Source organism: Cupressus sempervirens, chromosome 8 (genome assembly GCF_028749045.1).
Source record: "Cupressus sempervirens isolate cs-2001-9-10 chromosome 8, ASM2874904v1, whole genome shotgun sequence".
Classification (NCBI taxonomy): domain Eukaryota; kingdom Viridiplantae; phylum Streptophyta; class Pinopsida; order Cupressales; family Cupressaceae; genus Cupressus; species Cupressus sempervirens.
Genome location: NC_143125.1, coordinates 523727765 through 523742233, shown reverse-complemented (window position 1 = coordinate 523742233; position 14469 = coordinate 523727765).

Genomic DNA, 14469 nt, shown 5'->3' with positions numbered 1-14469 from the left:
TTCAGTGCTCGAACGTTCTCAGGCACACTGAACTGGAATGTCCCTAAGGGTCACTAAATGCCACAGGGTTGCAATCTTTGACGGGGCATATCTCGCAGCTCATGTGAGATATGGATGAAATTCTAGTTCCTATAGGACTGCGTTGCAGAGACCTACAATAACCTCTCTCGCTTTTTGGAGATCACATTCTGTTTTCATTCTACAACGCCATCTCGGGTGATGTTGAAACTTGCAGTGTTGGCCAGTACAAAGTTGCCAGCTGCCAAATCTCTCTCATCTTTCATCGTGGGATCAAACTATCTGCTCCATTAGCTCTAGGTGGTCGAGTAAACCCTATCCCCAACCTCGTCTTATCCCCTTCAGTGCTCGAACATTCTCAGGCACGCTGAACCGGAATGTCCTTAAGGGTCACTAAATCCCACAGGGCTGCAATCTTTGACGGGGCATATCTCGTAGCTCGTACGAGATATGGATGAGATTCCAGTTCCTACAGGACTATGCTGCAGAGACCTACAATAACCTCTCTCGCTTTTTCGGAGATCGCATTCTGTTTTCATTCTACAACGCCATCTCGGGTGATGTTGAAACTTGCAATGTTGGCCAGTACAAAGTTGCCAACTGCCAAATCTCTCTCATCTTTCGTCATGGGATCAAACTGTCTGCTCCATTAGCTCCGAGTGGCTGGGTCAACCTTATCCCCAACCTCATCTTGTCCCCTTCAGTGCTCAAACGTTCTCAGGCACGCTGAACCAAAATGTCCCTAAGTGTCACTAAATCCCATAGGGCAGCAATCTTTGACGGGGCATATCTCGGAGCTCGTGCGAGGTATGGATGAGATTCCAGTTCCTACAGGACCGTGTTGTAGAGATCTACAATAACCTCTCTCACCTTTTGGAGATCGCATTCCATTTTCATTCTACAACGCCATCTCGGGTGATGTTGAAACTTGTAGTGTTGGCCAGTACAAATTTGCCAACTACCAAATCTCTCTCATCTTTCGTCGTGGGATCAAACTGTCTGCTCCATTAGCTTCGGGTGGCTGGGTAAACCCTATCCCCAACCTCATCTTGTCCCCTTCAGTGCTCGAACGTTCTCAGGTACGCTAAATCGGAATGTCCCTAAGGGTCACTAAATCCCATAGGGTTGCAATCTTTGACGGGGCATATCTCGGAGCTCGTGTGAGATATGGATGAGATTCTAGTTCCTACAGGACCGTGTTGTAGAGACCTACAATAACCTCTCTCACTTTTTGGAGATCGCATTCCGTTTTCATTCTACAACGCCATCTCGGGTGATGTTGAAACTTGCAGTGTTGGCCAGTACAAAGTTGCCAACTGCCAAATCTCTCTCATCTTTAGTCATGGGATCAAACTGTCTGCTCCATTAGCTCTGGGTGGCCGGGTAAACCCTATCCCCAACCTCGTCTTGTCCCCTTCAGTGCTCGAACGTTCTCAGGCACACTGAACCGGAATGTCCCTAAGGGTCACTAAATACAACAGGGTTGCAATCTTTGACGTGGCATATCTCGGAGCTCGTGCGAGATATGGATGAGATTCCAATTCCTAAAAGACCGTGTTGCAGAGACCTACAATAACCTCTCTCTCTTGTTGAAGATCACATTATGTTTTCATTCTACAACACCATCTTGGGTGATGTTGAAACTTGCAGTGTTGGCTAGTACAAAGTTGCCAACTGCCAAATCTCTCTCATCTTTCATCGTGGGATCAAACTGTCTACTCCATTAGCTCCAGGTGGCTAGGTAAACCCTATCCCCAACCTCCTCTTGTCCCCTTCAGTGCTCGAACATTCTCAGGCACGCTGAACCAGAATGTCCCTAAGGGTCACTAAATCCCACAGGGCTGCAATCTTTGACGGGGCATATCTTGGAGCTCGTGCGAGATATGGATGAGAGATCAGTTCCTACAGGACTATGTTGTAGAGACCAGAGATCAGCCAAGGATAAGGATAGCATAGTAAGAAAATTATTATTTATCTGGTGGATATAAGTCTTTTATATAACAAACCATTTATATGCATAGTAAAAGAACTGAATATATATTTGAGACATATTGATCACCTGCAGTCTGATCATCTTCACAAGTATGCAACTTTTGTTTCCCTATTTCATGCGGGTTTATTGAACTTTCTTTATGAGGTCATTTACAGATGGGATGTTCAAAGGTTGAGTTCCTATGGGTCATCAATACTTTGACTATACTTTAAGTCAACGATTATCAATATGGGAAAAAATGGAACTCGTTGTATTTTGAAGTACTGAGAAGATGGCCTTGCCCTTCCCCAGGAGTTTCAAAAATGGGAGACATTAGGTAAGAGAGTGAAAATGTTACTATCGCTTCAACGCACATGACATAATTGGAAATGCAAATTTTGATGGTAATCATTTTGTGATAAGGGAGAGACTAGGGATGATCATTGTTACTATCTCTTTAGTAGTGGATTTTTGTTTTTTCTTGAATTTGGTGGTGGGGGATCAGTGGTAATTCTCCTTGGATATTCCTTCTTATGATATTAGTGACAAGTGTTGCTCTTTGAAAACACTTGTACAATCTTTTTTAAATTATTAGATAAAAACAAAGAATTGTAAGTATTAAACATGATTAGCCTTTAGTTCCTAGAAGATCTTTATTTCCCCATCAATGCATTTAGAAAGTTAAGTTTTAAGAAGATCATAAATAGAAAAAATTAGAGAAGCGATTTAAACATTTATATTGATTGGAAACATGTGATTCTTGAGTTTCCTTTGCCTTTTAAAGAACATTCCTTAGCTAGCATACCTAATTCCACATTCCATAAGAGTGTCATTGCGCTAAAGATTTAGGAAACCAACTGCTCTAAGATAAAGCTTCCTAGTCAATAATAATCTAGCCTATTGAGGTACATAATACTTCTCAATTAAACTTGTGTTAATTTAGTATTAATTTTGTAATTAACTACAATTTCAGTATCTGTGTACAGGGGGTGACTGAGAAAACCATTTGAGGTCCAATTTGAAAATATATTTGTAAGGATCTCGACCAAGGTTCACAACTTCGATCATTAATACATTCATTTAGGCTAGAACCTCACTACAAAAAAATATATATAAAAACGGTAGTGAATAACGTCATGTCTAGACCCAAATCAACCAATGAAAGTCAAATCAGCATAATGTGGAACAACAATATATGCATTGAGTGGGTTGTCATAGAAAAGCTTCAGAATAAAATTCATGTCTAGAATTAAAAGACCTTAAAGAAATTTTATGCTTGTAACACAAATGGCCATTCAAAATTGAATATGATTACAATATGTGAAATAGCATTACGAGAACTTGGAATGCTCTTGTGAACATTGTGTTAATTCTTGTAAGAATCCCTAAGATGCTTGTTATACTCAAAATTTTGTTGAAATTGAATTAATTTTTATCCTGTCGGTTAATTTGCTTAGGGTGATATATGCTTCTTGGATGGAATAATGAGTTCGTGATTAACTCTGTATTAAGATTCATAGCATCTTCTAGTTATTTGCAAAGGAAATTTATAAATTAAGCTAATGTCATATGACTTGCTTGAGAAAGATGTCTGTGTTCTTATTGATGGGTACTAATGACTGTCCACATTTAGTTCTTCAATATCCTATTTGACAAGCTTTCCATAGACATTTCTTTGCCATACTAAGTATTTTTGAAAACATATTTGAGTAGAAGCACTATAATAGATACTACATGATGTTTTAACAAATAAAGTAATGGGTTAAAGACTATTATTTCCAAGGTATTATGTCATAGTATTTTAATTGTAATGATCTTAGACTAATGATATTCTTGAAGGTAACTTTGACATGCAGCAAGAAAGACAACCTACAACCAAGGCTATAGTGTGCCTACAACCAAAGCCATAAATGCTCATAGCCAAAGCCACTAGTGCACATAGCCAAAGCCATGGATGCTTATAGCCAAAGTTACAAGTGTTCATAGCCAAAGCCATGAGTACATGAAGTCGATGATCACAATTGTTTACAACTATTCACCAGAAACAACTTCTTTGGAGTTTTTGAGAAATACTAATAAAGCAAAAAATAACATCTACTAGTTCGTAGACATAATGGAAACTCTCTAGCAATTGAATTTAATTTCATACATGCACATATCTAATTTAATGTCATACAAAAACATATCTAATTTAACATCATACATGAACAAACATATAATATAAAATGATAACCAATAATGTAATATACATTAACAAACACATAATATATTATGATAACCAATAATGTCGTATATGAACAAACATATCATATATTAACCAATAATGTCATACATCAAATATAGAATGTCATATGTACATCAAATGTATGTCAAATATGTCTCTCTGATGCCTATATATATACATGGGGAAGGAAACAAGTCTATATATATATATATATATATATATATATATATATATATATATATATATATATGTATATGTATGTGTATGTGTATGTGTATGTGTATGTGTATGTGTATGTGTATGTGTATGTGTATGTGTATGTGTATGTGTATGTGTATGTGTATGTGTATGTGTATGTGTATGTGTATGTGTATGTGTATGTGTATGTATGTATGTATGTATGTATGTATGTATGTATGTATGTATGTATGTATCTCAACTACATCTTTTCCTTCCCATGAGGGGAAGGAAACAAGTCTCTTGACATCCTCTGCCGTCATGTGGAGGGAAACAGTGGAGATGATGGGGCCCTCCTGACACGCTCACTTGACCTCTTGTTGAGGCTCTTCTCCAGGTCCAACTGATACAAAGAAAGTAGATATGAATCAATATTTATTATATGTTGAAATCAAATATATGTACACACAAAATCAATTATTTTGTTACCACCAACAAATAGTCACTCTGTAAGTCCACCTCAAATGCTCGTGGATGATCAGGCGTGACAAGACCCTACAACAATTCAATAAATATAATCACTTATAAATAACATTAGAAATTTTGAGATTAACTATTATAAACAACAACTAAAATGAAGAAAATTCTTTCATAGCTCCGTCAATGGCTGTGAGCTAGCCACAGCTACGGCCACTCCACTATCAACAGACTGCCGCAGATGAGGAGGTGTGTCCGACATCATGAGCTGCATGTCATACAATACACATTATATCTAACATGAAACATGGAATAAATATAATCAAATGAATTAAATTAAACTGAAACAACTATACTTGTGTGAAGCTCGTATGATGTCTCTGCTCTGTGTCTGTGGTAAAGGTTGAGGGTCTTGTGGAGAACTGATGCACATGCATAATTTTTTTCGTCAATCCTTAATATGATTACGTAATAAATATATGTATTAATTAAAATGATTAAATTGATACATATCTTAGGACTCGTCGAAGGGACAAAAAATGGGCCTGGAGGATCGCTGCTAGGCCCAGCAACACTTTGACCCTAAATTTTGAACAATGTCAATAAATGCTAATTAATTAATCATTCACTATACATATGAAATGTGATCAAATTAGTAATTTACCTGTGTGTCAATGCCAAATGTCTCGTTCAGGAACTCATCGGTGACAAGCCCATCATCCGCAACATCTCTGGCATGAGTGCCAAATGTGCATAGGGATCCGCATGAAGTACACATGTGACCACAATGCATAGAAGGCTCCCCCTCAACTAATAGGCTCGTGGAATGGATGAGGGTCTGCGTCAAAGCATTAATGGTTCCTAGAGTGCTGGCCTCTACATGTTCCTTCACAACTGAAGGAATAATCACATGCTCGTGTTGTGGATGGACCACAGGTGCCCTAGCTACATTAGGGTCACGACGTGCTCCTGGCCTCTCAAATGATGACCCCCCACCTCTACCCTAGGAGTCTAACATATCAAAATAATTGGGGATCTCCCAAAGGACAAACTCACAATATAATTTCTTCAAAAAATACATGGGGACCTCGTGATTGTTGCAAGGAGGGGCATCAAAAACCATCCACCATCTATCCAAAAAAATATTTCTAATAGCATCGTGTATACACCAATGGATGGGGAACTGTTTAGTACCCTCTCTAACAATATTTGGCTCACCGAGATTTCTAAATAATGCACATATACTACCTTTTGATATTTCTTTTTTTTTAACATCTTCATATGACAATTTATTTGCATTAAATATTTTTTGTTCATCCCTCTTAGCCCGCCAAATATCTAACTGACCACTAACTGAGGCTATCTGAGTGTTAATGGATTCGAGGGATGATGCCAATTGAGCCCTCATTGGATTGGTTTGTCCGGATTCTTTCAACCGAGCAATGAGTCTTTCTAATTTAGTTTTGCCTCTCTGTATTTCATTTCTTATATTTTCTTGTGTGCCTGGCGAAGGTCTTGCAATTGGTTCAGGTTGTGGAATTTGTTGTTCTTCTTGAGGAGGGTTTTGATTTTGAGGTTCTTGAGGGTTTTGTGGATTTTTCAGTTGATTATGGACATTTCCTGATAAAAAATCAATTGAAATCCAACTAAATAAACAGATCTAAATGAAATTTGTAAAAGCCCTACAAAAGAATATCAAAAACCAATAAAACAATATGGAAAACATATTAAACAATGCAAAGTTAAGTTTATATCACTTACCTCGTCGTCATCGGTGTGCTCGTTGTCTTGGATTTCGTCGGTGAGGAGGCATTTTGGCAAATGGTGGTGAATTTTTGCTATCAAACCCGCGTACGCATTGTTGGAGAGCCAAAAAGCAAAATGAAAATGATGGGCCGCGGGTCTGTGGCCCATCATATAACTTTTTTCATATCAGAATAGCGCGTACGCAATATTGAAAATTAGAAAAAAAAAAAAAAAAAAAACCTTGTCATCTTTTTGGCACCACAACTCAGTGCATACACCCAGTATGCATGTGGATTTCTTTTGTATACATGAGGATAAAAAATATCAGTAGAAACCTCTTTCAGTAGATTTAAAAATTGAAAATTAAACCGGGAAGGGTTTTTGAAAGAAATGGAAATTTTAGATTGAAAATTCGAATGGCTAATCATATTTTTCCTATCATACAAAATTTGCAAATGTTTATAAAAAAAAAAAATTAAAAATTATTTTTCGGGGAGGGGCAATTTTGAAAATGTATATGAAATTTTTTATTTTTTTAAAATTTAAAAATATATAGTGGGAAAGTGGGGCCACCAAGCTCCCACCTCCTACCTTCATCCCCCCCCCCCCCCCGCCCAACTCCACGACTTAGCATAGCCTGCAAAAGCAGACTGGTTGTTGGTCGCAGCTGTAGTTATTAATACTGATGTGTGCGATAGTAGACAATCTGTAGCTGCACGAGAGCAATCCTTTGATGACCGGTCAACGGGCCTAAAATGCCAAAAATAAATGTGTTTTCTTTTTAAAATTGATTTTGTAATTTTTATTAATAATTTTATTAAAAGATTTTTATTAAATTATTACTTTAATTAAATAAATAAATTTTAGTATAGTTTTTTTTAATTAATTATTAATAAGTTTTATTAATAGTTTTGTTAATTATTAATAATTAATAATTAATAATATGTTAATATAGTTTTGTTAATAATCATTAGTTAAATTTAATTAAATGAAGTTTAACTAAATATTATTGGATTAAGTTTAAATTTATTCATTATGTTATTATTTAATGATTTTGATTATTAAAATAATTATTATTTAAATAATATTTATTTATTAAAATAATAATTTAAAATAATTTATTTATGAAATAATTAAAATAATAAAGGGTATGGAAAACCAATTTGAGTGTGATGGGATCACAGAGGCCCAATATGTGAAGATATCCATATCAAGGTTAAGAGGACAAGCATTAACTTGGTGGAAGTTCTTGCAAGAAGAAAGAGAGAAGGAAGGCAAGAAGCCAATAGTTAATTGGAAGACTGTTGTGGCTAAAGTAAAGGAAAACCATCTGCCAGAGGATTATGACATCCAACTACACAAGAAGAGATAAAATCTCAGACATAGAGACCTAGATGTGGTTGTCTAAATTGAGGAGTTTCAAAAAATAAGCCTTAGGTATAGAGTGCAAGAAATTGAAAGAATCAAGTTTTCTAGGTATCTAAATGGCCTAGATGGAATATACAAGAAGAGTTGAGTCTCTTTACTCTTACTACCCTCCATAGATATTATCATATGGCTATTAAAGTGGAAGAAAATTTGAAAAAGAAACAAGACTGAAGTACTAGGGGTAGAGGAAGAGGTAAATATTTTAGAGGTGGACATAGGGGAGGTTCTACTTGAAGAAGAAATGAGAACTGAGGCCAAGGAGACTCCAAATTTGGTGAACAAGCACATGAATCCAATAATAGAGGTGGTTATGGCATATAAAGAAGTTTTCCTAGTGGTGGAAGAGGAAGATCAGGTGGATTTGGAAGAATCTCTCATTTTGCTTCCATAAAGTGTTACAGTTGTGGGAAATTGGGTCACCCTACTTATAGGTGTCTTGATAAGCCATCATCTTCACAAGGGGAGTAAAATATAGCATATGTGCAAGAGGAGCACTATTCTAAACACTCAGAAGTGAGTTTGGATTCAAAGAAAGGTGAAAATATGATGCTTAGAAGGATAAATATCAAAGAACCTACCAAGGATGAACATAAATAGAGGAGGGATCTTTTTAGGTTCAAGTGCAAGATATTAGGCAAAGTGTGCAGGGTCATAACTAATTTAGGATCTACTAATAATGTCATTTTAGAGGAGGAAGTATAGAAGTTGAACCTTACCATGATACCTCATGTGTGTCCCTATAAAGTCACTTGGTTGAACAAGGGGAAAAGCATATTGGTTAATGAGAAATTATGGGTTGAGTTCACCATAGGAAAGTATCAAGACATAATAGTTTGTGACATGTTACCAATGGATGCATGCCATCTGTTGCTTGGCAAACCATGACAATATGATAGGGAGGCAGTACACCATTGCAAGGAGAATAAGTAATGATTCAAGAAGAATGAGATCACTTATAAAATAAAATCATTGATTGAAGAAGACACAATGGAGAAGATAGACTCCAATACACTTTTAATGAGCAGGAAAGAATTCCTAAAAGATGTGAAGGAAGAAGAAGGACTTGGTTATGCCATATTGGTGAAACCAAGGGAGTAAGAGTCACCTAAATAGTCATCTATGCCAGAAGAAGTGAAGAAATTGTTAGACTAGTTCAAGGACATTGTTTGTGAGGGTACACCAGCTACATTGCCACCAAAGAGAGAAATTAGTCATAAAATATACTTTGTGATAAGGGCGTCATTTCCTTACAAGGTTGCATACAAGATGACACTAGAATAGAACAATGAGATAGTAAGGCAAGTTCAAGAGCTTTTGGATCAAGGCCTAATAGAGAAGAGTATTAGCTCATGTGGTGTTCCATTGGTATTGGAACCTAATAAGGGAGGTAAGTGGAGGATGTGTATTGATTCTAGGGAAATAAATAGGATAACTATTATATATAGGTATCTTGTTCCTAGAATAGAAGATTTAATGGATCTCTTAGGAGGTGCTAAATACTTCTCCAAGATTGATTTAAAAAGCAGATACTATCAAATTAAGATGAAAGAGGGTGATGAGTGGAAGTCAACCTTTAAGACCACATATGGGTTATATGAATGGTTAGTAATGCCATTAGGGCTCACAAATGCACCTAGTACTTTTATGAGGGTGATGAATGAATTTATAAAGGACTATATAGGAGTGTTTGTGGTAGTCTACCTAGATGATATTCTCATTTTTAGTAGGACAAAGGAAGAACACATGAAGCACCTAGAAATTTTATTGAAGAAACTCCAAGAGGAGAAGCTCACCATAAACCTTGAAAAGAGCAAGTTTATGAAACAAGAACTAGTCTACCTAGGATTTGTAGTATCACAAGGTGAATTGAAGATGGACAAGAACAAGGTTAAAGCCATTTTAAGTTGGCCTAACCCTAAGATAGGGAATGAAGTCAGAATTTTTCATAGGTTGGCTCACTTTTATAGGAAGTTTATAAGGAGATTTAGTTAGATCTGTGCACCAGTCCTTGACACCATAAAAGGAGGACTCAAAAAAAAGTTTGTGTGGACCAAGGAAGCCAATTAAAGCTTTGAGAAATTGAAAAAGGAAGTACCTACCCACCGTATATTGGTGTTGCCAAGTTTTGATAAGACATTCATAGTGGAATGTGATGCAAGTAACATTGCAGTGGGTGTAGTCCTAAGCCAAGAAGGCAGGCCTATGATATTCTTTAGTGAAAGGTATAATGAAGCCAATTCTTGGTATTCATCCTATGACTTATAACTATATGATTTATTACAAGCCCTTAAGAAGTGGATGCACTACTTATTTTCCAAGAAGTTTGCAGTTTTCACTGATAACCAAGCACTCAATAACATCAACACCCAAGTCAAGTTTAAGATATATCAAGTGGATGGAATTTCTAGACTCCTAAACCTTCACAATTAAGCACAAGAAGTGATTCAATAACAAGGTTGCAGATGCACTTAGTAGGATGTTTCTCATTGTCCAAGAGATATAGTTTCAAAGCATTGGAGTTAAGGAATTCAAAGACCTCTATAAAGGAGATGTCGACTTCTCAGAGATCCACAAGGCATGCACTAAATTTGATAATTATTTTCATAGTGAATATGCTAACTACATATTGCAAAATGGTTTACTATTTAAGGGGAAAAAAATTGTGTGTTCCAAGAGGTTTCATGAGGGAGAATATCATTCAAGAGAAACAAGAGAAAGACAATGGGAGTTTGAGCGGGCACTTTGAGTTGAACAAGACTCTAGACTTAGCAGAGAGATTCTACTATTGGCCTAAGATGCAAAAGGATGTAAGGAAATATGTGGAGCAGTGTGGAGTGTGTCAGAAGGCAAAGGGAACATCATTAAATGAAAGTCTCTACCAACCATTGCCCATCCCAAATAGACCTTGGGAGTGCATAAGCATGGATTTCGTAATAGGATTTCCAAGGACACCAACTGGTTTGAATAGTGTATTTGTAGTAGTAAACAGGTTCAGTAAGATGAGGCATTTTATCCCTTTTAAAACCACACATGATGCAAGTCATATTGCTTATCTCTTCTTCATGGAGATAGTAAGGATACATGGGTTTCCATAAGAATAGTTATAGATAGAGATGTGAAGTTTATGGGACACTTCTGGAAGACCCTTTGGAGGAGGCTAGGAACCAACTTGTCTCATCTTTGCATATCATCCCCGAATGATGGATAGACATAGATAATTAATAGAGTACTTGGTAACATGTTGAGATGTTTGACTAAGGAGTATGGACAAGGATGGGAAAAAGTCATTCCTCAAGCAAAATTTTCCTATAATGATAGTACACATAAGACTACTAGCAAGAGTCCATTTGAAGTGGTGTATGGATTAAATCTAAGAGAATTTCTTAAGCTTAGAGACTTGAAGGGATATAAAGGGATTAGTGTTCATGTTGATGATTTTTCTCAATCAATAAGAGAGGTACATGAGCAAGTAAAGAAGACCCTAATGGAGACCAATCAAAAGTTGAAAGCTAAGAGAGATGATGGGAAGAAGAGACCTACAATTTGAGGTAGGGGACTTGGTGATGGTATTATTGAACAAGGCTAGACTACAAAGGGGCATGCCAAGCAAGCTACAAATGCATAGGATTGGACCATGCAAGGTGTTGGCTAAATATGGTCCAAATTCCTACAAGGTGGAACTACCCAAAGAGATGACCATTTCTCCTATCTTCAATATGAAGGACTTGATGAAATAAAAAGGACCAAAGATGGATGAGGAAAAATATAGTACTAAGGTGATTAAGGATGTGGAAGAACTCAAGTTATCTGATTAGAACAAACCATAGGATGAAAATATTCTAGATTCAAGAGTAAAGAAGAAGGCTAGGCACAAGACATACATGGAGCGCCTATTGAAATTGAGACACTAGCTAGAGTCAAAGGCTACCTAGATAGCATAAAGTGACCTCAAGAAAGATGTCATCAGTTAGGAGTTCTTAACACCACATGTTCCTTAACCTCTTTTTTGCAGGGGGAGAATGGTGCAGGAACACCCTATGGTCTTGTTTAGATTATAGTTCATTTTGAATTCTAGGTGGTTCTATCCAACCACCAAGGTAATAAGGATTTTTGATAAAGCCCCAAGTAAGGTGTGATGTGTGTTGGTAGATAGGTTTTCTTAGAGTCATTCTTGTGGTATGTTTTTAGTAAGTCTAATGATAAGTCCTAAAAAGTCAACATGGGTCAAAGGTTGACCAAGTATCCAAAACGGAGTGGACATTATACATTTGATTTTTTTATGTGTTTTTATGACCATATGATGTGATTTGGGTTGAATTGTGCACGAGAGGATAGTAGAAATGTGAAATTGCAAAAAGATGTAAAGTTGCTCATGACAACTTTTCCTAAAATATATGAAATATCTATAAAGGAGTCCTAACCCCAACCTTAGGATCTAAACATGATGGATTGACATATTTAAGGTTAGAAAAACTCTAATATGGGAGTTAGTTGTCAGATTGTATGGTTTTGCATTGGAAAAGATAATTTTGTATGACAAAGAGACTTTTTCCTTCATTTAGACTCTGAATGGATTGAATTGATTAATGTCAGTCATTGAGGTGTTGAATCTTGTTATGTAGTTAAATTTTGTGTAGTTAATTTGAAGAGTTTGAATTGTTCTTTGTCATTTTTCAAAATCATTAATTTCCTCTTGTTCATTGTCTTGAACAGTGCCCGTTATGTAAATATGAGCCCTTCTTGAATCAGTATGGTTGAAATTAAATGACCACTTGGAATCAAGTAAGGGACACTATAAATAGTGTAAATTTGAGTTTTGAGGTTCTTATTTTTAGGGGAGTTATTTTTTCCATCAAGTCCTAGGGGAGTGCAGAGGCTTTCTGGCTAGGAGTTTGCATAGAACCGTATCAAGAAAGCTTACAATATTGATTGGTTTGTGCCAATGAATGGTCCAAGTATGTATGGGCATGTGTCCTTGATAATTGACTACAAGGAGAGGAGTGGTGAAGTTGAAAAGAGCACCTAATGGAAGCTAAGAACCCATACTATTTCACATGCCCTAAAAACCCAAGAAGATATGGGTTTGGTGATAGTCCTATGTATGAACACCTTGGAGATCTAAAACCTAGAAAATACTGAAACCTAGGAAGTCCTTAGAAATAATCCCTAACCAAGTTGGGGGTTTTCTTGGAGAAGTTGAGATTTATTAGACAAGAACATTGATTTTAGGAGGCCTAATTGGGGCTAATAGGGCTACAAGGCCTAAAATATGAAAAGTAAGAACTCTATGGAAAATCCACAGAAGAATCCATACAAGTGGATCAAAATCGATTGATACAAACCAATGAATATCAAGGACACCTATTTCTAGTCCCATGATCATTTGGGAGCATAGTGGCTAAGTTGAGCCCATGAGTGCATAGTTGGATTAAGGAGCATAGTTGAGTTTTTGAAGTTGGTGGTGAGTTCTATAAGGGGAAATGGGATCCTAGGAGTGATCTCTAAGTAGGGTAGAGTGGAATATCCTAGTAAGACCAAAGAATAGGTCTTAGGAAGAGCAATAGTGCTCTTGAGAGATAGTACTCCCCATCTGGAAGACCAATAGTGCATCAATAAAGCCTCCCTAGTCTGAAGGAAGAAACCTCACAAAGAATGGAATTTATGGAATGTGCTCAAGTTTCCACATGCCAAGGGTGAAAGAAGATGTTACAAACCAATTAGGATAAAGCCCAATAGAATATGGTGACAAAAAAGGAGACAATGGTAACTGATCCATGTGTGATAATGTGTACTTAGCCACTATTTTGAAAAATACAAGTCAGGATCAACTGATGATGAATTTAGAACACATTGTAAATAATCATGAGTCTTCTTTGAAGATAAAATGATATTTTCCAATTGTTGTACTAATTCATGTGAAGATAAAGTGATCTGCTCCAATTTTTGTAATGATTCATGTAAACCCATGGTTGTATGAATGCAAGCATCATCAGAAATGGAAATAGATGCAATATCAATCAAAGGAGAGGGAATGGATGGCTCAAAAACTTGACCACATGTGAGAATACCCAAGTTCAAGTAGCCAAATTTCTCCTCCATATTTGAATCAACACTAGAAGTGTGATCAAAATATGTTGAAGAATCACTATCATCACTAGAAGAAAAGTTCGCAAAGTAGTATATTCAAGATAAATGATCAACCACTCATGAGAAATGATCTCTCTACTCTCCAATTCTATGATAAGAACTGATTCATGAGTGAATTCCACATTCCTTCTTGTTGTCCCATTAGTGAGTTGATATATGGAAAGGAGATTGTGAGTTAGGTGGGGTAGACACAACACATCTTTCAAGGTTCCCTCCCCCATATCAATTATTTAATTCCCAATAACATTCATGTAAGTATGATTTCCCATCTAAATAGGTG